Below are 24,312 nucleotides of genomic sequence, written 5' to 3'. Positions count from 1 at the left end.
ATTGCTAACAATGACTGAATCCTTTACAGAAAGAGGTCGGGATGGAAGGGAGGAAAGCTGGGAGGAAAGCAGAGAGAGAGAGATTGGGGGGGGGGGGGGGGGAGAAAAAGAGAAAAAGAAAGTGAAAGAGGCAGAGACTGAAAGACAGACAGGGAGAGAGGGGAGAGAGAGACAGACAGACAGGAGGGCAGAGAGACAGAGAAAAAGAGAGAGAGAAACAAGAGAGAGATACAGAAACAGAGAGAGGCTGCCTACAATTCACCATACAGACCTAGCTTAGAGGCTCTTTCTTGGTCCTACTGAATAATTTTGTTACTCCTGTCATTGTGATAAAAGTGGGAGGAAATCACCACTTGGTGGTAGTCAAGTTAACAGAGACTATTTTGTCACAGGCAATTAGCATCCATTATTACATAAAGCAATGTGTTTACTAGGTCCCTTGACTGAACTCTGCATAGATTTATTTTGATTGATGCATGAGAAGAGGGAGGAAGGATTTCAAGGGTGAAGACAGGTTTGCCAAGATGACACCACATTTTAAAGCCACTTTTGGCATAGGGGCTTTGAATAAGATTGGAGGTGTCAAGCCATACTTTGCAGACAAGTTCTATAAGCAATGCTTGTTTATACTGAAATGAAAAAGTGAGTATTTCCAAAGACTTTTCTCTGAGATAGGAAAATTGTTAACTTGAGGCTACAGCTCAAAGATCAGGTAGTGGTTCTATGTACATACACATGTATATACAACAGGCAGGACCAAAGCCTTCATCAGCAACTCTTGGTTGTCAGCTCTGACACCTACCAAAATAGAGAAAACAGTTTTGACCCATTTCAGACCAGGTTGATATCTAGTAAAGGCTGAGAAAGATAGGAAGGAAAATTCGGAGATTTGCCATTCCACTCTGAATTAGCTGTTTATTTTTTGACAGTACCTTCCCCCATTGCTTTCAATTTCTCTGTCAACAAAAAGGGAAAGATACCTTGCCCTCTATGTATGACACATTTCTTTTTGTGACAATTTGAGTAAATATGTAAATTATTTAGAATACTGTGAGGAAAAGTGTGGTAGTGCCAGATCTTTAAAGAGTCAATTACTATGTTTATTACCCTATGTCATCCTCACCTTTATTTCTTTTCCTGGACTTGACAGCAATATTTATTATTAGCAATAATGCTTAAATATTTCAATGGGGTATATATTCCACCTACAAAATGCCCATTGATTTACACTGCTACTTCTTTAAACTTACTATATTATCTTTGAGTTGCTGTAACTAAATCCGGTGACAAATTGAATGAGAATACACTCTAAACTTACAGGCTAGGCAGGCCATTGTTCTACAAGCATACATATATTCTAGGCCCATTGATGTTCACAAATAATTGAGAATTTCTGCACATTAAAATAATCTCCCTTTCCGCTATACTCCTTATAACATTTACTACTCATATCACATAACTTATGTGTCTCTCCAACAAGACACCAAGCTCTTGATAGGCAGGGATCTCTCAATAAGGACTCATTGATAATAAGCTGTGAGTTAGGTGAGTTTTGAAGAAACTTACTTGAAACAACAGGACACTTTTTAAAAACCAGCTCAGAAATAAAACTGAATCTGCTCCAATTTCATTTTTAGAGATGAGAAAACTGAGGCCTAGAGAAGTGAAATGAATTACTTGCTACTACATGCATATTCTTTCTTCCCCTCCTACTCCAAATCTGGAATCATGATTATTACTAAACATGGCTTGTTACCAAATTAAGCAATTAATAAGTGGAACTGCAAATGTTTACATCAAATTCCTTACTCTAAACTCTAAACTCAATAATTTTTCCACTGTACCATAAGTAGTTCATAATGTATAAAAGGCATTCTCTTTTCTCCTCTTGGAATTAGTTTTTTGTTATTATTTAAGGTTATTCTCAATATAATGACTATACATCTTTTTTTTTTTTATGAGGTAATTGGGTCACACAGGGTCACACAACAAGTAAGTTTAAAGTGTCGGAACCCAGATTTGAACTCCTGACATCAGGGTTGTTGTTCTAACTACTAATTCTTCCAAATTCTTCCTTTTTTGCTGAGGCAATTGGGGTTAAGTGACTTGCCCAGAGTCATACAGCTAGATAGTGTTGAGTGTCTGAGGCCAGATTTGAACTCAGGTTCTGACTTCAGAGCTGGTGCTCTATCCAGTGCACTACCTAGCTGCTCCTATACATCACTTTTATAGATTACTTTTCCACATCACATTTTCAAATGCTGGGACATAAAGCCATCCCATATAACAAATAGCAATTTTTTTTTATGAGCAAAAAAATCACCACAACTAACAGATTTAAAAAGTCCCCAAATGGACAAAGTAGATCTCTCATTTCCACAAAAGGGTTGGATTCAAGGGTGCCCTTCTCAGCTCTTCATGCTTGATCTTTATAAGTTTGTTACATTCATTTTTTATTCTTTTATTGTGTGGTTCCAATATAGTTCTTATTGCAAGTTTAATTGGGAAGTGGTAGAATGCTAGATTCTGGCAAACCATGCCATCACAGCACAAGCTCTATCATACTGGGAGAACAAATTCAAGTACAAGCCTACCAATAGACTGTGTGTGCTAAGAGCAACCTAAGTTATATTTTGGAAAGGCTCATCACTAAAAGAATTGTCTGCCAGATTTCGATGAACTCTTTAGGGCACATCAATTCATAGAGAATTTTTGCTGTATAAAGAGAAAGAGACATCCTGAGAAAATCAGAGATCTGTGAAATACAGAAGTAGATACTTACCGGATGGTAGAAGGTGGTACAGTAAATAAAACATATACAGTAAAGTTGTAAATTGATCCAACAATTCTGGAGAGCAATCTGGAATTATGCCTAAAGAGCTATCAAACTGTGCATAGCCTTTGAACCAGCAGTGCCATTACTGAGTCTGTATCCCGAGGAAATCATAAGGGGGGGTAAAGGACCCACATGTGCAAAAATGTTTGTAGCAGCTCTTTTTTAGTAGCAAAGAATTGGAAAAGGAGTGGATTCCCATCAACTGGGGAATAGCTAGACAAGTTATGATATATGAAGGTAGTGGAATATTATTGTTCTATAAAAAATGATGAATAGCTGATTATAGAAAGGCCTGAAAAGATTTACATGAACTGATGCTGAGTGAAACAAGCAGAATCAAGAATACATGTATACAATAACAGCAAGAATATGCGATGATCAACTATGAAAAACTTGGTTCTTCTCAATGGTTCAGTGATCCAAAGCAATCCCAATAGACTTTGGACAGAAAATGCCATCTGCATCCAGAAAAATAACTACGGAGATTGAATGTAAATCAATACATACGATGTTCACTCCTTTTTTCTGTTTGGTTTTTTTTTAATCTTTCGCATGGTTTTTCCTTTTGCTCTGATTTTTCTCTCCCAACAGGATTCATAAAGCAATGTATATTAAAAAAACAAATTTACCATAAAGTTATGGTATATGAATGTAATGGAATTTTTTTGTTCTATAAGAGATGATGAGCAGGCTGATTTCAGAAAAACCTGAAAAAGCTTACATGAATTGATGCTGAATGAAGTAAGCAGAACCAAAAGAATATTGTAGACAGTAAAACATGTGATGATGTAATGGATCATACATCAACTTGACTCTTTTCAACAATGCACTTATTGAAGGCAATTCCAATAGACCTGAGATACAAAATGCCATCTGCATCAGAACTATGTAGACTGAATGTGGATTGAAGCATAGTATTTTCACCTTTTTTTTTTTTTGCTATTTGCTTGCTTTTTTCCCCTTCTTATGCCTTTTTTCCCTTTTTGATCTAATTTTTCTTGTACAACCTGACAAATATGGAACTATGTTTAAAAGGATTGCACAAATTTACCCTATAACAGATTATTTTTTTTCTTGGAGAGAGGGAGGAGAAGTAGGGAAAATTTAGAACACAAAGTTTTAAAAACATGAATGTTGAAACTATCTGTACATGTATTTGGAAAAATAAAATACTATTTAAAAACGAAAATCCTAAATGGAGTCACTGATGAGGTCAGGGTAGCAATTCCTAATTTAAAATAAACATGTTACAAATTCACAATGACCATTCTCTTAGCTAAAAGGGACATTTATTTAGGAGAAAAGGTTACAGACAAGATGAAGAGATAAAATAAGGCACCAGGAATGAGCAAACATGAAATAGATTTGAGAGAACAACAGGGTTTCCCAGGAAAGGAGTTTGGAACAATTCAATAAAGGAATATGCTATGAGGCCTGAGTATGTACCACTTACTGGCAGGTTAAATCCATAGAGGAGTGTAGCAGACTAATCAAAGTTAGCTATTGTAAGGAGAAAGATATCATTAAAGGGAGGATATTATGAAAAGGGAGAGAGAGTATCTCATAGCAGGCTTAAAAGTACTTAGCAAAGATCTTTATTTTTAGCACATCTTTTATAGGGGAATACAACCTTGAAGGTTTCTTAGGTTAGGAAGGAAAGTACCAAGGAAGTATTTGGCAACTCAGAGGGAGGGATCAAATAAGAGCCAGATGGAATGCACCTAGCAAACCAGATCCCAAACCTGTCTAAAGGTATGCTAATCAATATCTCAAAGGTTGGCGGGACAGACAATGGAGGCTTATAAAAAGTTCTAATCTTACCATGACTGATTTAGGGTAGCTTAACCCATATATTACAGAAAGAGTAATTTATTTCCTGTTCATTTCTTTACTGAGTAGTTTCAGACATCAGGCATAATTGCCTTATTGAAGGCAATTCCAATAGACCTGAGATATAAAATGCCATCTGCATCTAAGAGAGAACTATGTAGACTGAATGTAGATTGAAGCATAGTATTTTCACCTTTTTTTTTTTGCTATTTGCTTGCTTTTTTTTCTCTTTTGATCTGATTTTTCTTGTACAACCTGACAAATATGGAACTATGTTTAAAAGAATTGCACAAAGTGCCCAAAGAAACCTATAGACTGGATGGATATAGGGATGAAAATTGTTGGATATTTCTTTCTTGGTTCTTCCAATATGATTAGATTTAAAATCTTTTCTCATGTTTTTGACTTTGACAGTCCAGATATGTTAAAATATCACAAGTTTTCTAATCTGTTATTTACCTCACAATAAAGATCTTTCTATTTCTAATGTGTGTTTTTCTTTGATCTTTCAGTGCATATTGATGAGGTTTGGCACCCCTTGATTCCTAGTCAGGGAACCAAATGATAAGGTTCAACACAGAGCAGAGAATTGCCCCTTCTGGTTGGCACAGTCCTTTGTAAATGAATTTACGAACCTGAAAAGTTAGACTGGCAAAAGACTTTATTGGCACTTGGCATTGGGAAGTTAGGAAGACTGACTTCCAAGTGGCAAGGTCTTGGCAGAGAGATTAAAGGTCTAGCAGAGAAGTCCAGACAGAGGTAAAGAGGGTGTATTGTGCTGTTAGGGAAATGTGTGAGAGAGACAAAGAGAGGTTAATGCTGAAAAGAGGATGTCTTTCAGTGGGCAGAGAGTCTCTTGCAGGCAGCTACGCCAAGGGAAGTCCCTTGGCCTGGCATGATTCCTGCTTTGGCCTCTCTGCAAGGAATTGAGCTAAAGGAAGCTTTTTCTATGGGTAGCTCTTAGGCTGGAAGCAGTTTGAGTTGTAATCAGAATAGAGAATCTTCCAATTGAATGGAGTGTCCCTGAACTAATCTCCAATTCAATAAAGTTGGATAGAAATCTCAAGCTCCAGCTCAGGCTAAGGAGAAGTGGTCCTGGACACAATCAGTTCCACCCAGATAACAGAATGAAATCACTTTATCTTGATTCCCTGGGGTGAGTCTCTCAGGGGAGAGGGTCTCTGAGGGAGTTTCCCAAGCTTTCCCCCAAAGTCTGAGAGAGAGAGAGTAAGAGAGTATCAGGGTTCCCCTTGTCAGTATTCTACTGTAGTGAAAATAAAATATGGAAGAGAGAAGGATAGAAAAGAAGTAACTGTTGTTCAAAATAGCTTTTGAACTCTTAGGGCTCTTATTTCCACAAGGTGTTCTGGAACAAGGGGAAGAGAAGACATATTCCTTATTCCCTATTTACTTTTATTAATATTTCTTGACTATGACAAAATTTAGTCTAAATGCTCATTCTAGTAATTCTACAGATTTTTAAAAAAAAATAATAGCAAAAAGTCAGATATACTTGATCTGTGAAATTAAAGAATTCAGAAGGATATTAGGGAAACATTTCAGAATAGAATCTTAGTTATCTTTGTTTTGTAATCATTTGTTTTACAGAAAGCTTGATAACTTTTTCTTCTTTTTTTTTAAATTAGATTTTTATTTTCAAAACATATGCATGGATAATTTTCAAAATTCACCTTTGCAAAACCTTCTGTTCCAAAGTTTTCCCTCATGATGAGGTCTAGACATGGGGTACCTAAATGAAATTAGGGTTTGAGTTCTAGTGGCAGGTTTGGGGTACAGGGAGTCAAAGAGAGCTCCCCTGCAACCCCACTGGATTCGGTGCAAGGATATTGAGTTAAATGAAGTCTAATGGTGGCACAAGTGCCCAATAAAAACATTTATTGGCCCCAAAAGCTAGATTGATAAAAGAGGCTTATTATAGGGTTTGGAAGTAAAGATTAAAGTATAGTTAAGGAAATAAAGGTAGAGATAAGAAGGGCACCAGACATAGGGTTCCAGTGGACAGAGAATCCTGGCATGCCAGGCATAAGGCTGGTATGTTTGGAACTTCTGCAAAGAGGGGGTGCCAGCTTGGCCCCTTTTATAATGGGAGATTTAGCTAGAGGGGCCTGTGGGTGTAGCCCCAAGTTGGCTCAGATCTGGATCTTCTATTGGAATTCAAAGGGACCAGGATTTGTGAATCAAAAGGTCCTTGATTGATAATTACAACAACTAGGAAGGATTGGGAATCAGAAAGAAAGGAATCTTAAAGGGACCACACCCGCATCACCTCCCTTCCCTCACCCCCTCCCCTAGATGGGCAAGTAATCCAATATATGTTAAACATGTGCAATTCTTCGATACAAATTTTCACATTTATCATACTGCACAAGAAAAGTTATATCAGAAAGGAAAAAAATGAGAAATGAAACAAAATGCAAGCAAACAACAAAATAAACTATGAAAATACTATATTGTGATCCACATTCCGTTCCCACAGTTCTCTCTCTGGGTGCAGATTTTCTGTATCACTGGAGCTGGCCTGAATCACCTCACTGTTGAAGAGCCACATCCATCACAACTGATCATTGTACAATCTTGCTGTTGCCATGTATAACGTTGATACTTTGTTCTTAGGTTTGTCTGAGGAAAGCTGTTGGTAACCTTACTTCATCTGTTTGGATTATTAGTTAGTAATTGGTGGTACCATATGGATCTGAGTTATGAAATGCTGTAGTCTCCAAAGAATTAATTGTGTCTGCTATTCAGAGAGTGTGATAGGTGTGTTAAAGTGCAGCATATCACCAGTCAACAAACAAGTAGCAGCATCCAACAATTCTCACCCTCATCCACCCAGTCTATAGGTTTCCTTGAGCACTTGGCTTTGGTCTGAAACTCTTCACTAAAGAAATGAACAGGAAACAAATTACTCATTCTGTAGAATATGGATTAAGCCACACTAAATCAGAGAAGTCTGGGGTGATTTTTGAGGAAGAGAAGCAATCAATTCAAGGTTGAAAAGGAATTAATGGAAACATAAGCACAGAAATATATGCGTTCCTTAATACATAGTTATTAGCACTCAGACAGCTAGTGTATTGCTCAAGGGCATGAACAAACTCCAAGGTAAAGAAAAAGGATTGTAGTTAGCTACTTTATTTTGAATACAAGAGGTGAACTGGAGGTTAACCTTTCTGCTTTCTGGTTTAAGAGGAAAGAGGTGTCCAGTAAAGATAAGTCTTATCTAAGAAAAGCAATTGTTACTTCTTTCTGGTTTCAGAAAGTATCCATGTAAAAAGAAGCCACAGAAAGGAAAAAAGGGAGAGCTAACTAAATCAAAAGAACCTTGTTCTGTTTTATTTTAGAATTTAGAAGACAGGAAATTACAAACCTACTAAAAAACTCTAGCTCTGTAGTCTGAGACACTGGATCCTGCTTTTCATTCATTTTGGCAAAGCAACAAAGTTTTCTTTAAGTGGTTACTGTGTTCTAGACTCTAGGATAAATGCTGAGCATAAGGATGCTCCTTGATTCTCAAGGAGCTTAAGGGGAAAGATAAGGGCCCAGAAAGCTCACTTCAACCCTGCACGACTTTTCATGTTGGAAGAAGCCTCACCTCCTTGAGGCCTCTCCCTTTAGCAAGCATGTCTTCATTTCTTTGAGACTCTCCTCTGGCTCAATCTGGGGCTCTTCATACCCCAACTCCTTTTTCAGTGCAGTCTTTTCCCTTTAGAAAGTCAAGTTCCTTGAGGGTAGGAAATACTTTTTCTTTTATTTGTATTCCCAATTAAACTCATTTCCTTAACAAGTACTTGTTAATAGCCTACTTACCAATTTATCTAGCTGAAAATGAAAACAGATGTTAGCTTGCTAATTGATCTAATAAACACTTAACTGAGGGTTTGGTTGTACTATGGTGTACTATGTAAAATTCTTGCATCTAGGAACACAAATACAAAAAGGATAATCCCTACTCTTAGGGAGCTTTTGAAGTGATAATAAGTGGAGTAATATGGAGTAGAAATATGAAATAGATTTAGGAGATTGTAAAATTGTAAAAGAATATTATAAAAACAGTATAATAGAGATTGAGTTCATGACATGGAGCAACCACGATACGACTTCCATCACAGATAATAGAGATCTGCTGTTTTATTACATGAATAGCACATGGGCTCAAACCAACTACAATTAAGCTAGGCAGACTCAGAGATGATTCAGCAATTTGTTTTTGTGAAAACATGATTTTTAAGGTCTCATGGGAGGAGGGGGAAATAAAGACTGGATCTAGGGAATAACAAGAATGTGTATTGAGAGGTTGAGACAGTCTTATTTTTATTTATTTATTTATTTATTTATTTATTTATTTATTTTGCTGAGACAATTGGGATTAAGTGAATTTTACAAAATGTATATACAGTGATCCGTTCTATTATTAGTGGATTTTACTTATACTAATCTCGAAGACCACACCATTATATTATTTGGAGTAAATGTGACTCCAACATAAAATTTCATCAATATTTTACAAGTAGATGGAAAAAACAATAATGAATTGGAGAATTCCAAAAAGGACTTTACAATATTTCTGGCCCTTACCTTTCTATCAGTCTCTTGCAAAAACTTGAAATTATTCTCTTAAGAATTTATTCTTTTAATCAACCTTCCTTTCGGGGAACTCTTTTAAAATTCAAATACTAATGGAAGACGTAATAATCCTGAGCAATTTAGTGTGAAAGAATTTAATACTTTTATAGAAGTGATAGGAAAGTTTATAGCATTGGGTGTCTCCTGGAAAAGGGACAAAGAAAATTATTGCAGGGAAAGAAGTTTGAGCTAGAAATCCCAAAGACAAACTATTTTATCCCTGTCTATAACAGCACAAAATAAAAGTTAAGTGCTCAGGCTAGTTATTATAAATGAGAAATTCTTATTAAACAACTCAATTTTTCTCTCAGATATGTGTGGGACATATCTCCACACAACACAAAAGACTCCACAAAAACAAAGACTCTCAAAGTAAGAAAAAGCAAAAAGGGGTTTATTATGAGAAAAGGCATCTCCCATCTGACAAGGTTTTTGTTAGTAAAGAAGTGCCAAGCTTAATTTAGAAACACAAGATTAAATACCCTGAGCAGAAGCCAGCAAGGCCCCCATTCCCCCCAAGATGGGGGAGATTTTCTTTTCTCCCATTCTTTGGAGGAGCTCAGGCTTACATTTTAATCTAGGAAACATAAACCAGAAATAAAAGAATAGGAGTAAAAAAGCCATCATCCCCTTTAAAAGAAGTATTTGAATGCTGATTAAGAGGTGGTGGGAAATAGAAGGGGACAACACCTGCAACCTTTTAGCTATAGCTCTATTTATTATCATAAAGTCTCAAGTCACAAAATATAGTTAAAGGCTATAGTACCATGAAAGTGTCTTCACTCAGTTAATTCCACACAGATGTATTATCTCCTTGATAGGCTTATTTTTATACTTGCTCATCCCAACATAGATAGTACTAATGCTGTGGTTGGGAAAGAGACGCCAAAAGTTTGAGGTCATAGACCAGTATTGTGAGGTATCTCAAAATAATTTGCAGGCTTGAACCCATCTCCTTAGCCAAGGGGCAAAGTTTATTATAATTGTAATGCCATTACAAAGCGGGCTGAATTTCCAGAAGAAATTAGCAGAGGAACAGAAGCAAAGAGACACATTTATTCAACTTTCTATTATAGATACGCTAATTCTAAGGCTCATAGGTAGGAAAGAGTAGTAGTCTCCAGAATTTGGTTGAGACTGACAATATTATCAGTCAACAATGAATCAGGCATATACTATATCACTAACAAGTGTAAAGGACAAGGTTATTTAATATACTATTTGCACAGTTTCATAAACATGACACCCTAAAATAAATAAATCTGTATGTGTGTGTACATACACACACATACAGATTTATTTATTTTTCCTTTCTAGAAACTACAAACTTTTTCCTTTCTAGAGGTATATTATATAGATATATATAAAATTATATTATTATATTATTAATAATATATATATAAAATATACCTCTAGAAAGGAAAAGTTTGTATGTAATCCTGATGGAATGTCACTTCTCCTTCCTAACCCTGTATTAAGGAATTCCTTTTGTACCCATTCATTTTGAAATAGACAATCTTCTTTCAGCCTTTTCTTGCAATCATGCCAATCTTTGCAATTTCAAAAAACTTTGCCTTTTTTCTAACTCATGGAAGCAGGAGATTGTAGTAGAGTTTAAAAGACAGAGAGATTGTTTTAGAGGAGGCAATAGATATAAAAGTTTCATCTACTTTTCTGGTAGCCTAGTCTGTTTTTTCTTATCTGCCAGAAGGATAGGGAATCTTTTTGGTTAACTACTTTAAGAAAAGTTATTTGTAAAACTCAGAAACCTCTGACAATAGACAGGACCATTTAAAGGTAAGTGAAAAGATAATCTTGTCAGCATTTACTTAATGTTTTTATCATTTATACAGCACTAAAAATTTTCCCATCTTTGTGTCTATTTTTCTATCAATCAACAAGCATTAAGTGCCAACAATGTGCCAGTCTTTGCTAAGGATCACACAAAGAAATATCAAAGAGATTTGGTTGAGGTGAATTAGCTTGATGCATTAGAAATGAAGAATTACACAGGAGAAATGGAGTGATCATACATGTAACACTCCTGAATTGTGAATATTAAGTTCTCTTTTTAACTAGTTTTCCTCTACAATGAGGATTGATTGAAAGAAAATCAATCAAGACAAAAGCTACATTAACGCAAGAGAGATTAAATTCTGTAATTATGAAAAAAATCCTAATAGTAAAAGTTATTAGAAAATGAAAGTGGTAATTAGGAGGAATTGCCAAATAAAAGCTCTAGGATGTTTTAGATAAGTTTTGAGGAACAATTCAAGGAAGAATACATGGACTATTGTAGACTATGTAACTTTTGATGACTTCTGACTAGTGTTTTGTGATGTACATTTTTTTAAAAAATTAATTTCATTTTTGAAGGCCATAGAGTGATATTACTTTGGCCACTCTAGCCCAAAGAACAATTTCTTGCTGGAAGGTTGCTGTCAAACAATCATAACCATCTAAGTTATAATTTTCTGAATAAATTTTATATCATTTTCTGTACTCTTCTTCAGTCTCATCTCCAAAATGCAGTCTATTGATTCTTTTCTTAAGTTAAAATTGATACCTTTCAGACTGGTAATAAATTCTAATTATTTCCTGGCTTGATTTTGACTTAAAATAAGGATTCTATAGTATTCAAGAGCTTTGGATATATAAGGATTTCTTTATGTGTGTATGTGTTTTTAATTTTTAATTATTTCAAGCTGGATCACCCTTTTCCCCTAGATTTATAAAAGTCTGAATGGAAACTTTTCTGCTTCAAGGAGGAGTTTTGATCTTCTCTGCTATGATGTCTTCTTCAGCTGTGATCCTAACAAGACTAGGTCTCTATATATAGTGTCAGTCACTTACATCAAACACTGGGGAAAGCAAAGAAAGTGAATGTATTCTAACACTCTCAGGTCCTCTTACTGACTAAAAAAAAAAAAAAAAAAAAAAAAAAAAAAAGTAAAGGGGTGCCAGGCAGCTTTTTTCAGTCTCTTCTTTGTCACACTGAGTGTATTCCAGGAAAGATTCAAAGCCACTTTCATGATCATACTAATTAAATCAATAAAGAAACAGAATTTCATTTTCTAGAAATAAAACTAACAAACATCAATGTGAAGAAAATGGTCCTGGAAAGTCTGAATGTCTCTCTCTAGTGAGGGATAAAATGCTAAGGAAAATAAAACTATGTCCATTAAAGTTTGGTAGATTCCCCCCATCCACTTATATTCTATCTCTGGTTTCATGGATTAGAGCTGATTCCCCAAGTGGTGGTGATTTGATCAAGTCTTCTGATTCAAATAGTATGATTCTGACATTTACTAGGGTTCTTTGCTACAGGAGAAGTGAGTTAAGGTAACCAAAATGAAATCTTAATAAAAAATTCTCTTCCCTTATTTAGCATTCCTGTAACAGCTATTCCATTAGTTTTAAGTAGCACTGTTTCTTTAGCTCTTTTAAAACATATGGATACAGATAGACTCCAAATCATCTTCTCCACCCCACCTTCCCATCCCCTCAGGGATTCAAGTAAAGCTTTTAGCACTTTCTTAAAAGAAAATACCAATTTGAAGATACAAATAGGCCTAAATGAGCAATATTCAAAGGGTGCTTTTCTGTTTCAGAAAGGGAATAAGAAATCATCCACTGCCACTACTGAAAAAGAATAATCTACTTTAAAGCTCCATTTCACAAATTAAATTCTGGCTGTATTTTACCATAAGGACTTTCTCTTCACGGAAGTAGAACTACACATAAGAGCCAATGTTCTCAAGCAAAAACATACAGTATTTAGAGAAACTGTAATTCACCAGTAATGTTGCCACATAATCATTTCACACAAGATTGCTAATCATGCCATGTGTGGGAAATATCTAAACTGGGAAGGCAAGAATGGCAACAGATTTGGGCCGTAAAACTGAACCTTCAAGCAGATGAACAAGAAGAATGAAAAAGGCAATGTGATCTAATAAAAGAATATTTTAAGAATGCTCTGGGTACAAATAAAATGTGTTTTTGAATTACAGATAACGCTTAAGACTCCAACTGACCCAAAGTTTTATTTTGGAAACAAGATCACTGTAAAAATACTGCAATTCAATGATTAAAGAAAAAGTGACTTTTATTTTCATGTAACAGCAGCCTATTATTTTACTGGGGACAGAGCTCTGAAATATCAAACACCAATACATATCAGCAACTACCTCTGCATCGTACCTGTGGCGTTCCAAGATTTAAAACGCCACTTATGGTCATATCGCTTGTATTAAAGGCAGACCATGATTCCAATACATGGCTTCTCAAAGTCCATTAAAAAATATTTCTTCTTGGCTAACACTGCTTCTACTAAAACATCTTTTTTATTCTTTATGTACTCTCAAGCCCAAGAGTATATAAGTTAAATGATGTCTTTCCTATGAGATTTTACTGTGAATTTTCTATACATTTTATCCTGAAAAGCAATGCCCACAATTCCTACAGTGTGACACAGGAGAGAATGTACTGAATTTATAGTCAAAAGATCTGTATTTGAATCTTTAGTTTGCTATTTACTATCTATACAAGGCAGGGCTATTACATCTATTTGGGCTTCAGGTTTTCATTCAGAAAAGGTAAAAAGTAAACTATATGCCCTCTAAAGACTCTTTCAGCTTTATGGTCCTAGGGGCTGGGGGTAGAAAGGGTGTGTGTATGTGTGTGTGTGACTGAACTCACATGTTAACATGTGTATTCAACAGAAGCTAGGTCTTAAAAGAAGAAATCCAAGAGAAACACTACAAAAGGAGCAACCATCTTCTTTAGTGATACAAATGAACAGAAAAGAAGTGTTAGTTAAAAATATGCTTTAGTGGTGAAAAAGTAGCACTACTTCACACAAGGCAGCATCCAAGAAAGCCAGCTAAAACAGCCAGTTTCTGAAATGATTGGCTGCCAAATTCATGCCACTTAGCTTGGCTATGAGCCTTATCATACATGTGCATATATATATATATATATATATATATATATATATATATATATATAATCAGATGAAATATAACTAAATGTAAAGAGAAGAAGAAATATATGTGAGTGGCAGAAAAGGCATCATGTACTTTTTAACCAGTGCACCATTTTGTTGGTACTCAAGAAGACAGAACCCCACAAAATAGGAATAAGTTTCCCAGACTACTTCAGTGAACCTTTAGAGATGTCGCCACTCAAATTCTAAACAATCTAATAAAATGTTAATCTAATGCTCTTTTAAAATATTAAACTCTAGAAAACAACAAATAAAAACAAATTATCTCACTGATTTTTCCCTTTTCCCCCCAATGTGATTACTGAGCTTCCTTAAAAGCATCCTAACAAAGTCTCTTGAACCTTTATTATAATAAAACAGAGAAAATTGCTTCCTTCATTTTTCCCCTCTTCCTCACATCCAGAGATGAATACAGAAAGCTCAGATACAATCAAACTGATAAACAGAAAAAATAAATAAGATTATTGCTGTCCTTTAGGTGTAATGCACTGTTTCCAACATTTCTTTCCATAACTCTAACTTTCAACTGCTTTCCAAGCAAAATGCCTATTTGATTACATTACTCTAAAAGGAGACTAATCCCCCCTTCCAATCTCTGACAAAAAGAAGAAGAAATAATCTAGGAGTTGGCAAGGTGGACAGTAAGTAATGGAAGCACAAACCCCTCAGATTTTATATTCAACTGAATAGTAATCCAAAAATGTTTTTATTTTTCTTCAAGGCTCCAAATAGACACTACATTTTAAAATGAATGTGGAAATCTAAACACAGAAAGGTGTTCACATCAGGGAAAATATTTCTTGAAAGTCAATTATTTTTAGTAGCAAGGGGTTAGAATATTTAAGATCAAAGTACTATTATTCAAAGGAATAGGGAATCACAAAGATGGCAGTTATTTCAAAGTCAATGTGAAATAACAAAACACAGGGAATTGCATGATTCCAATATAAAATCCAGAAGAATTGCCATTCTCTAGAGCAAATGTGTCAAATATGCTGCCCACTACACTCCCAAATGTAGCCTGAACCAGATTAAAATGAAACTGGAATAGATTAAAAAAAATAAATAAAAATTCAATAAAACACAAACAACATTACATTTCAAAATTAAATCAATATACAGTCTCCAGAGATTTTTTATATATAGCTTGGTGAGCCTCTTTTCTACTTGAGTTTGACATGACTACTCTAGTGTCATGAAGATGAGGGTAGGGAACATACATAATATATTTTAAGATTTCAGCACAGATATTTTCAAGTCTCTGCTTTGTACCAACTTGAAGCTAAAAGCTATCTGAGAAGATCGTTGCATAGTACTCTATTAAAATACAGACTTACATTTCTTTATGGAAACAGATGTATTCCCCAAAAGATGTATTTAAACAAATCTTTTTATAAATTGAATCAAGTGGAATTGGGAAATTAAACAGGTAAATTAGACTCTATGTACCTGGGTTTCAGTATTTTATAGGCATTCAGTATTCATATGGACAACATCAAAAAAGTCAGACTATATGATAATAAAGTTATAGAGCCAGTTGTATGACAACTCAAAGATATGCAATTAAGGTATGACTATCAACCCAGAGGATAGCCTTTACTGGAAGACCATAGGAACTCTGTCCTTGAACTTGTGCTTTTCATCATTTTTATTAATATCATGAATGAAGGCTTTGATGATATGCTTACCAAATTTGTAAAGAGCATGAAGCTTAAGTGGCATATTTTACATATCAGATAACATAATTGGGACTAAAAAAGTCTTAACAGGCAAGAACAATGAGCAAAATCAGGTGAGCTGAAATTCAACAGGAGTATTTATGAAGTACTACACCTGGTTTAAAAGTCAATTACACAAGACTGAATGGAAGAGTTTAAGACTAAACCATATATCATTCATTGCTTCCTATAATTTATTTTATATATAGCTTGTTCACACAAAGTTGTTTGCAGGTAGTTTCATCTATTTCAATGTGAACTCTTTAAGAGCTGGACTGTCTTTTGCCTTTCTTTGTATAGCCAACACTTAGCCTGCCGGTTAGTAGGTTCTTAATAAATACTTGTTAATTTGACTGTAAGCTCTAGACCTATAACAGATATGGGGAGTCAAATTCATTTCTTGATACTTCATTTTAGAAAGCAAATTGACAAGGTGAAGCATGTCCTAAGGAGGGTGAGTATAAGAGTAAACATTATCACAAAGCAAAGAACTGAGAATTCTCAGCAGAGAGAAAAGAAGACTTGGAAGGAGAAGACCTGCAACTGAGTAGAAACAGAATTAGACATTATTGTGTCCTTAAAGCAGAAAAAGAAACAAGACATGGAAGGTATACAAAAGCTGGTTTTTGTTAAATGAAAGGGGAAAAAAATTCTTTAATGATGAGAGCTGTCCAAAAAGTGAAATAGGTTACTGCAAGTGGTAGGAAGTTTCTTCACCAGAGTTCTTCAGATATAAACCAAATGATCATTTGGTGTAGGGATTTGGTAGAGATTATAGTTGGGTAGGCAATATTTTGAAAAGGTACCCTTTTAAACCTGAGACTTTATGATTCTATACACATGTTCACTTAATGAACACTATTTTGAATCCTTTTGAAAACTGAAGAACCACTTAATAATGCAAATAATCATCCCTTAATTAATTTGGGGATTAAATTTTGAGGTATGTATTTCAAGGCAGAACTAGGTTGTATCTTATCATTTTAAATTTGAAAATAAATCTAAAAAGTGTGGCCTAGTGATTATATGTAATAGAAACTAATCTCTTCTGGAACTATAATGCATATGTAAATCTGAAAGAGCTGTGATTTTTTTTTAACCTACATTTTCTGAGTCAAAGATTGGACATATGTCATCACCTTAAAGACTGATAGTGGTTTTATGTAACTCCTTATTTACTGTCAATTGATATTCCCAGAGAACACAAGTATTAAAGTGGAGAGATAGAGAAAGATAGAGAGAGACAGAGAGAGAAAGGGTGGGAGGGGAGAGAAGGGGAGAGAGACAGACAGAGAATATGACAACATATTTTAAGTACTTACTATATAGCAGGTACTATACTAATTTCTAGGAATATAAATGCTATCAAGCAAGATAGTCTTTTCCCTGAAAGGATTTATATCCTCTCAGGAATTGCAATATTCTGAGATGTACAGGAAATAGAATAGAGTCCTGTTCCCAGAATATGTTTAAAAAACTCATCTATGAGGGCCTGGAAACCCCCAGAGTTCAAGCTGGGGGTGGGGAGGGGGGTGGTAGGAGAGAATATTGAAGAAGATGATCTAGGTATGGATTGCATGGTGAGGGGATAGCTGAAAAGGTCTAATTCATGTAGTTAAAGAAAAGCATCCATTCACTAGATGTCTGGATGAGTTTGTGTTCTGAAGATACTGCCTAAAACGGAACAGTTTCTTAACTAAACTACGACTTTGATATTCATGAATAACACATAATAAGCCTGCTAATGCCAGACATTACATATATGCATTCAGAGTTAATTCTATTCTTCATTACCCAACTTTTCTAGAGTAAAAAAATATTCATAACCTATTATACATTTTGTTTTATATAACAAATTCTGATTCAAACTATAGAGATTCAAGACACATTCTCTATTTCTTGCTACTTACAAAAAAATAAATAAAATATAAATGTTTCAGGATTCAGTGTTTGCATACCATCAAACTTTTTGTGGCAAATTGGATGTAAGCATGCAAGTGAAATCACTAGAGCAGTGTCAATAATCAGACTCCTTATAGCTTTGGTGATGGTTCTCCTAGCATTTGCTGCAATAATGCGCATAGACAGAGCAGCTCCATTAAGGACCCTTCCAGCTGTCTTAATGTGCTTCCTCTAGTAATTCAATCATGTTTGTTGGGGAGATACTAAGTGCTATCTTAGGACATGCTAATATAGGCTTAGGCTATGCTAATATATTTAAATTATGGAGAGATTTTCTGATTGCATTAGAAATGCACCTTCCTTCCCCTACTTGTCATTGCAGAGGGTATCTAACTGGCTTTACTAACACAGAATGCAAACTCCTAGAGGACAGGAATGACTTATTAATTCCAGAGGACAAATAGCTTCTAGCTCAAGAGCTACTTATCAATCATTAACCATATAAACTAATGCTTATAATGTACTTGGAAACCAAAACTATAAAAAGCAAAATGTGATCTCAAATGGACATGAAAAGGAAAGATTCTTAGCACTGTAAAATAAACACACACAAAAAGCATAAGGAAAAGACAAAAATTACACTTTGAGACATTGGAGGCAGGAAGATGAGTATTTGGAGACAGCATTTAGCTAGCCATTTGTATCTTGGTAGAAATCAATCAGAAGATGAAATAACGCTATTTAAAAGGGAGAACACAAAATTTTTCTTTTTTGTGCTTAATAGAGACACTCCAAATCAAATGGTAAGATGCTTTTGATTTGTAACACCCCTCACTCCAAGTTGGAATGAGCTGTTTCCCAAAAGGATACCTTACCACACAGATAGCAAGTGTCTGAGGGCAGATTTTAATTCCAGTCTTCCTGACTCTAAGGCTGGCACCTTATGTATCCCCTAGGCCACCTAAATGCCTTCTTAACTATTTTCATAACTCTTAGAAAAGGTTTATGTTATATCTGCCTGGTATGGAGCTTCATATCTGTTGTCTGAGGACTGATCTAGTTTTGTGCAGAAAGGCTCATCAGTTTAGCTGCACAGCAATTATCAAAGAGGAATGGTGATCTTTGTTTGTAAAAGGAGTGCCCACGATGAAATTACAGACCATTGAGAAAGGAAAATTAAAGATCCTTGAGAAAGAAAGAGAAATCAAAATTTATCTTATTTTAGTTAAGTTTAGTAATGATTAGTAAAATAGAAGAGACTAGTTGTGTGCAGTGGATACAGCACCAGCCCTGAAGTCAGGAGGACCTGAGTTCAAATGTGATCTCAGACATCTAACACTTCCTGCCTGTGTGAGCTTGGGCAAGTCACTTAACCCAAGTGCCTCAGCAAAAAGAAAAAATACAAAGATTATAAAAATCAAGAAGAAATAAAACAAAATAAAAACCCATAAAACAATGATTAATAAAATATTTAAATATATATTTTCATCTTCTGCTGAAGCCTAAATTAAGGCAGCTGAAGTAGGCATGTGGTGAGTTTGGTGAGACATCCAAGAAACCAAGGCCATTGACTGCCTCTCAGGCCACTGCTGGCCACCTGCCACTGGACTTCAATGACTGTGGAAGAGAGAGTGAGGCTGAAGACTTTGTGCCTCACCTAAATTCAATTCATATGTAAGTCAAGATTTCATCTGTGATGTCATAGGTCTTCTTCAGAAAGGAAAGTTGAACAACAAATACCATGAAAGCTGGCACTTTAAGCCTTTAAAACTTGTTGCTCACTGTGTATGAGAAATGAACTCTTTACTTTTTTTGTTTTTATTATTAAAGCTTTTTATTTACAAAGGATATGCATGGGTAATTTTTCCAACATTGACTCTTGCAAAACCCTTTGTTCCAAATTTTCTCCTCCTTCTCCCCACCTTCTCCTTTAGCTGGCAGGTAGTCTAATACATGTTAAATATGTTGAAATACATGTTAAATCCAATATATGTATACATATTTATACAGTTATCTTGCTGCACAAGAAAAATCAGATCAAGAAGGAAGAAAAAGAAAAACTGAGAAAGAAATAAAATACAAGCAAACAACAACAGAGAGAGTGAGGATGTTATGTTGTGGTTCACACTCAGTTCCCACAGTCCTCTCTCTGGGTGTAGATGGCTTTCTTCATTACTGGACAACTGGAACTAGTTTGATTCATCACATTGTTGAAGAGAGCCACGTCCATCAGAAATCATCTTCGTATAGTCTTGTTGTTGCCATGTACAATGATCTCCTGGCCCTGCTCATTTCACTCAACATCAGTTCCTCTCCAAGCCTCTCTGTATTCATCCTGCTGGTCGTTTCTTACAGAACAATAATATTCCATAACATTCATATACTACAATTTATTCAGCCATTCTCCAATTGCTGGATATCCACTCAGTTTCCAGTTTCTGGCTACTACAAAAAGGGCTGCCACAAACATTTTTGCACAAGTATGTCCCTTTCCCTCCTTTAAAATCTTTTTGGGATACAGGACTAGGAGAGACACTATTGGATTAAAGGGTAGGCACAGTCTGATAACTTTTTGAGCACAGTTTCAAATTGCTCTCCAGAATGGCTGGATCCGTTCACAACTCTACCATCAATGTATCAGTGTCCCAGTTTTCCCGCATCCCCTCCAACATTCATCATTATCTTTTCCTGTCCTCTTAGCCAATCTGACAAGTCTGAAGTGGTATCTCAGAGTTGTCTTAATTTGCATTTCTCTGATCAATAGTGATTTGAAGCACCTTTTCATGTGGCTACAAATAATTTCAATTTCTTCATCTGAAAATTGTTCTAATCCTTTGACCATTTTTATCAATTGGAGAATGGCTTGAACTATTATAAATTTGTGACTCTCTTTACTTTAATAAGGTCTCAAGAGACCTGTCTAGAGAAGCTCCCTTGCTAGTGATTTGTAGTGAGTTTCTGTGGACTCAGGGGATCAATTTCTAGTAGAGTAGATCAATATATAGTTTTCTTTTGACAAATAGTTGTGAAATTGCAGTAGTCAAATTCTAGCTTTGCAGACATCTTTTGCTACTGCATTTGTGAAGAAGAGGTTTAATTTTGATTCAGATTATTACAAAAATCTTTTTTTCTTAATTGTTTTGAAGACATTTAATACCTGTGTGATTCTAGGCAAGTCTCTTAATCCTGTTTGCCCCAATTCATTTGTAAAGGAGAAGGAAATGGCAAAGCATTCCAGTATCATTGCCAAGAAAACTCCAAAGGAAGTCTTGAAGAATCAGATACAAGTGAATAACTAACAACCACAAGCATAATGTAGTGGAAGGAGAAATTTTAAGCAGGTGAGTCCTAGATTCCAATTCCAAACTCTGTGAATACTAGAGGGGCTTGAACTCTACTCATCTCTAAGAGAAGCTAAGTGGATCACTGGACCTAGTCAAAGAAGACCTGAGTTCAAATTCACCCTCAGACACTTACTAGTTGTGTGGTCCAAAGCAAGTCACTTAATTTGTTTGTCTTGTTTTCCTCAACTATAAAATGAGAAAAATAACAGCACCTACCTCGCAGGGCTGTTATGAAGATCAAATGAGATCCTTCTTATTAGAAAAGTCATTTAGCACAGTCATGTATAAATATTGATTCCTTTTTCCATCCTCCTTCCCCATAAAATCAGGGAGTTGAACTAGATGACATCTCTAAGATCTCTTCCAGCTCTAGAACTTATAATCTATTGTGCCCAGAACTTTTATTCAAACATGCACTGAAAACTGGGCCATTAAAGACATTTTATGTCTTATCAGAAACTGGGGCAATTGAAGATAAGAAAGTTGAGTAATCAATAAATATTTATTAGGATAACATACTGGTTAGGCCCTATGGAAGGGAGTAAGCTTAAAATGCTTGCAATAAAAATATTGCTTTCATATTTAAATAAAAAATAACATTTAGGATTTTAGAAATGTTAAGAAAAATTCTTATAAAAACTCACAGGAGTCTTTAAAGATTACTGAGAAAATATTTTTAAATTGACATACAGATGGAAGGGGAGAATTATAAATAAGCAAGGTTTATGATTTTTATATGCACACCAGAAAGGCAATAAACATAAGTTCTTAAGATTTTATTGAATGGACAAAAGACAATTTAAATTACTTATAAGATCATTTCTGTAGTCATTTTAACAAACTATTCAGTGATCATGAATGAGGATGATTCAATACTAAATCTGAAATAGCACAATGTAGTGGACTAGCCTTAGAGTCAGCAGGACATGGGTTCAAGTCTTACTTTAATACATACTGGTTGTATTACTGGGGACAATTCATTTAACCTCTCAATGCCCCGTGCAATACTATATGACTTGCGTAGAAGATAGAGAGTTGCATAGACAGTGTTTTTTCTTAACTAGAATACATATATATTTGTATGTATGTAGGTATATGTGTAAGGATATATGAATTTAGAAAATAAGAAATATCCTGGATAAGACCAGGGGGCTTTCCTTTATCTTATGGATCTAAGAAAGAGAAATCATGACAAAGTTGGGATAAGAGATTCTCTTCTTCATGTTTTTTTTTTTTTTTTTCTATAATAGGTGAATATGAGGTAAGATATGGACTAGCTCAAATCAAGTACATCACAGGTCCAAAAACGGGAGGCATTATGATATAATGGATGGAAGGCCAGCCTTGGAATTGGGAAGACCTAGGATCGAGTCTTATCTCTTGTCCATATTAGCTGAATGGGTATGGGAAAATCACTTAATGTTTCAGTTTCCTAATCAGCTTTTTAAAAGTATAGCTTGCATATGAATTACTCATGTGCACTGAAGGAGAGTTTTCTTTCTTGGACTACTCTACACTGATGATATAACAGATCTGGAACAAAAGTAGAATAATTTAATAAACTATAGGTTACAAAGGGAAAAGTCATACTATACACAAGGTATTATTATCTCTGCTATATATTCAATACTTACTATATGTTATGGGAAAGAAAATTTTCAAGAAGAGAATTAGGAATGTATCATATACTTTGCTTTTACCAGAATGAGTTCTAGCAGAAAAGAGTAGAAATCTGTTCCCTCCCTTCCCAATAGTGTCTTGGCTCTATAATCATTGTATAATCTATATTAAGAAAAACTCATCTATACCCACCATATGGTTGGACAATATGTAAACTCATATAATGACACCACTTCTGTTTCTTCCTCCTTTTATTCTCAACCAAATGTTCTCCATTCTATTTCTTCAATCAAATTTTTTGATTTCCATACAAATACATGCCTTCAAAGTTACATTCTTTCTCCTTATCAACAAGGGCTATTCTTTCTGAACAAGGAATATATAAAATATCCTTCTTTAAGCAGACCAGAATGGAAACTTGATAAAGAAATATTTTCATTGCTTTCCATTCCAAGTCTTCCTCATCTGATTATGATCAGGTACATATTTATCTCATTTTTTTAGATAAAAGTTACAGGATAATGCAGATGAATATTCATATAATTAATTCATTTAATCAGTCAAGAATGTATTAAGTATTTGTTATGTTCTAGATACCATACTAGGTGCTGGGGTCACTGTTCTTAAGGACCTCATACTCTATAATGTACATGTACATGCATACCTAAAAGTATATACAAGCTATGAGGCCAGTGGATGGCACAGTGGACAGAAAACTGGGTTTGTAGTAAGGAAAAAGGAGTTCAGATTTTGCCTCTGAGATTTCCTGGCTATACAATCTGGGCAAGTCACTTGATCTCTCTCAGCTGCCATTTCCACATCTGTAAAGCTGGAGTATTAATAACATCTACCTCATAGGGTTGTTGTGAAGATCAAATAAACTAGCATATAGAAAGCTTTGTACACTTTGAAGTCCTATTTAAATGTCAGCTTTTATTGTTGAAGTATTATATATAAAAATATCAAGCAACTTTTTGATGGGGAGGTGTCAGAAGCTCTGTATGCAACAGATCTCATGGAATATTAGAAGATGCACTATTTCAAACGTGGAAGAAGATAGTCATATTTTCACAGAATTTGTTCATGGTCTATTAAATATTTTATGGACATTAATCCTCATGGTCCTATGAATTCAAGAGAGGAACTATGTGGTATATTTTTTGGGAAAATGGAGAACTTAGTTGTGATTGCCCTCTAATTTGTCAATTTTACAAAAATGAAATTTGATGATAGGGATTTGAGAGAAGGTCCGGAAAAAAAAGTATCATGGAATTTTATGTGTTGATATTCATTTAAATGTAAATAGATATTGAGCAAGTATAATTGCTTTCATTGATGTCTATTAGTATTTCTAACATATCTATATATACATATTGAAGAGGGCATCATTAGTAAGGTTTCACTACTTAA

At 34.9% G+C, this 24,312-nt stretch overlaps 1 protein-coding gene and 1 long non-coding RNA gene across 3 annotated transcripts in view; one reads left to right on the top strand and one right to left on the bottom strand.

Annotated features, from left to right (window-relative positions):
* Nucleotides 1–24,312, bottom strand: part of EXOC4 (exocyst complex component 4) — a 913,849-nt gene that overhangs the window by 438,596 nt on the left and 450,941 nt on the right. The gene's annotated exons all lie outside the window — the stretch shown is intronic.
* Nucleotides 477–13,397, top strand: LOC116419692. The gene is made up of 2 exons (XR_004229975.1): nt 477–642; nt 12,922–13,397. It is a non-coding gene; the product is annotated as an uncharacterized LOC116419692 (long non-coding RNA).

The sequence above is a fragment of the Sarcophilus harrisii genome, chromosome 5, assembly GCF_902635505.1.
Source record: "Sarcophilus harrisii chromosome 5, mSarHar1.11, whole genome shotgun sequence".
Taxonomy (NCBI): domain Eukaryota; kingdom Metazoa; phylum Chordata; class Mammalia; order Dasyuromorphia; family Dasyuridae; genus Sarcophilus; species Sarcophilus harrisii.
This window is presented reverse-complemented; position numbering and strand designations above follow the sequence as displayed.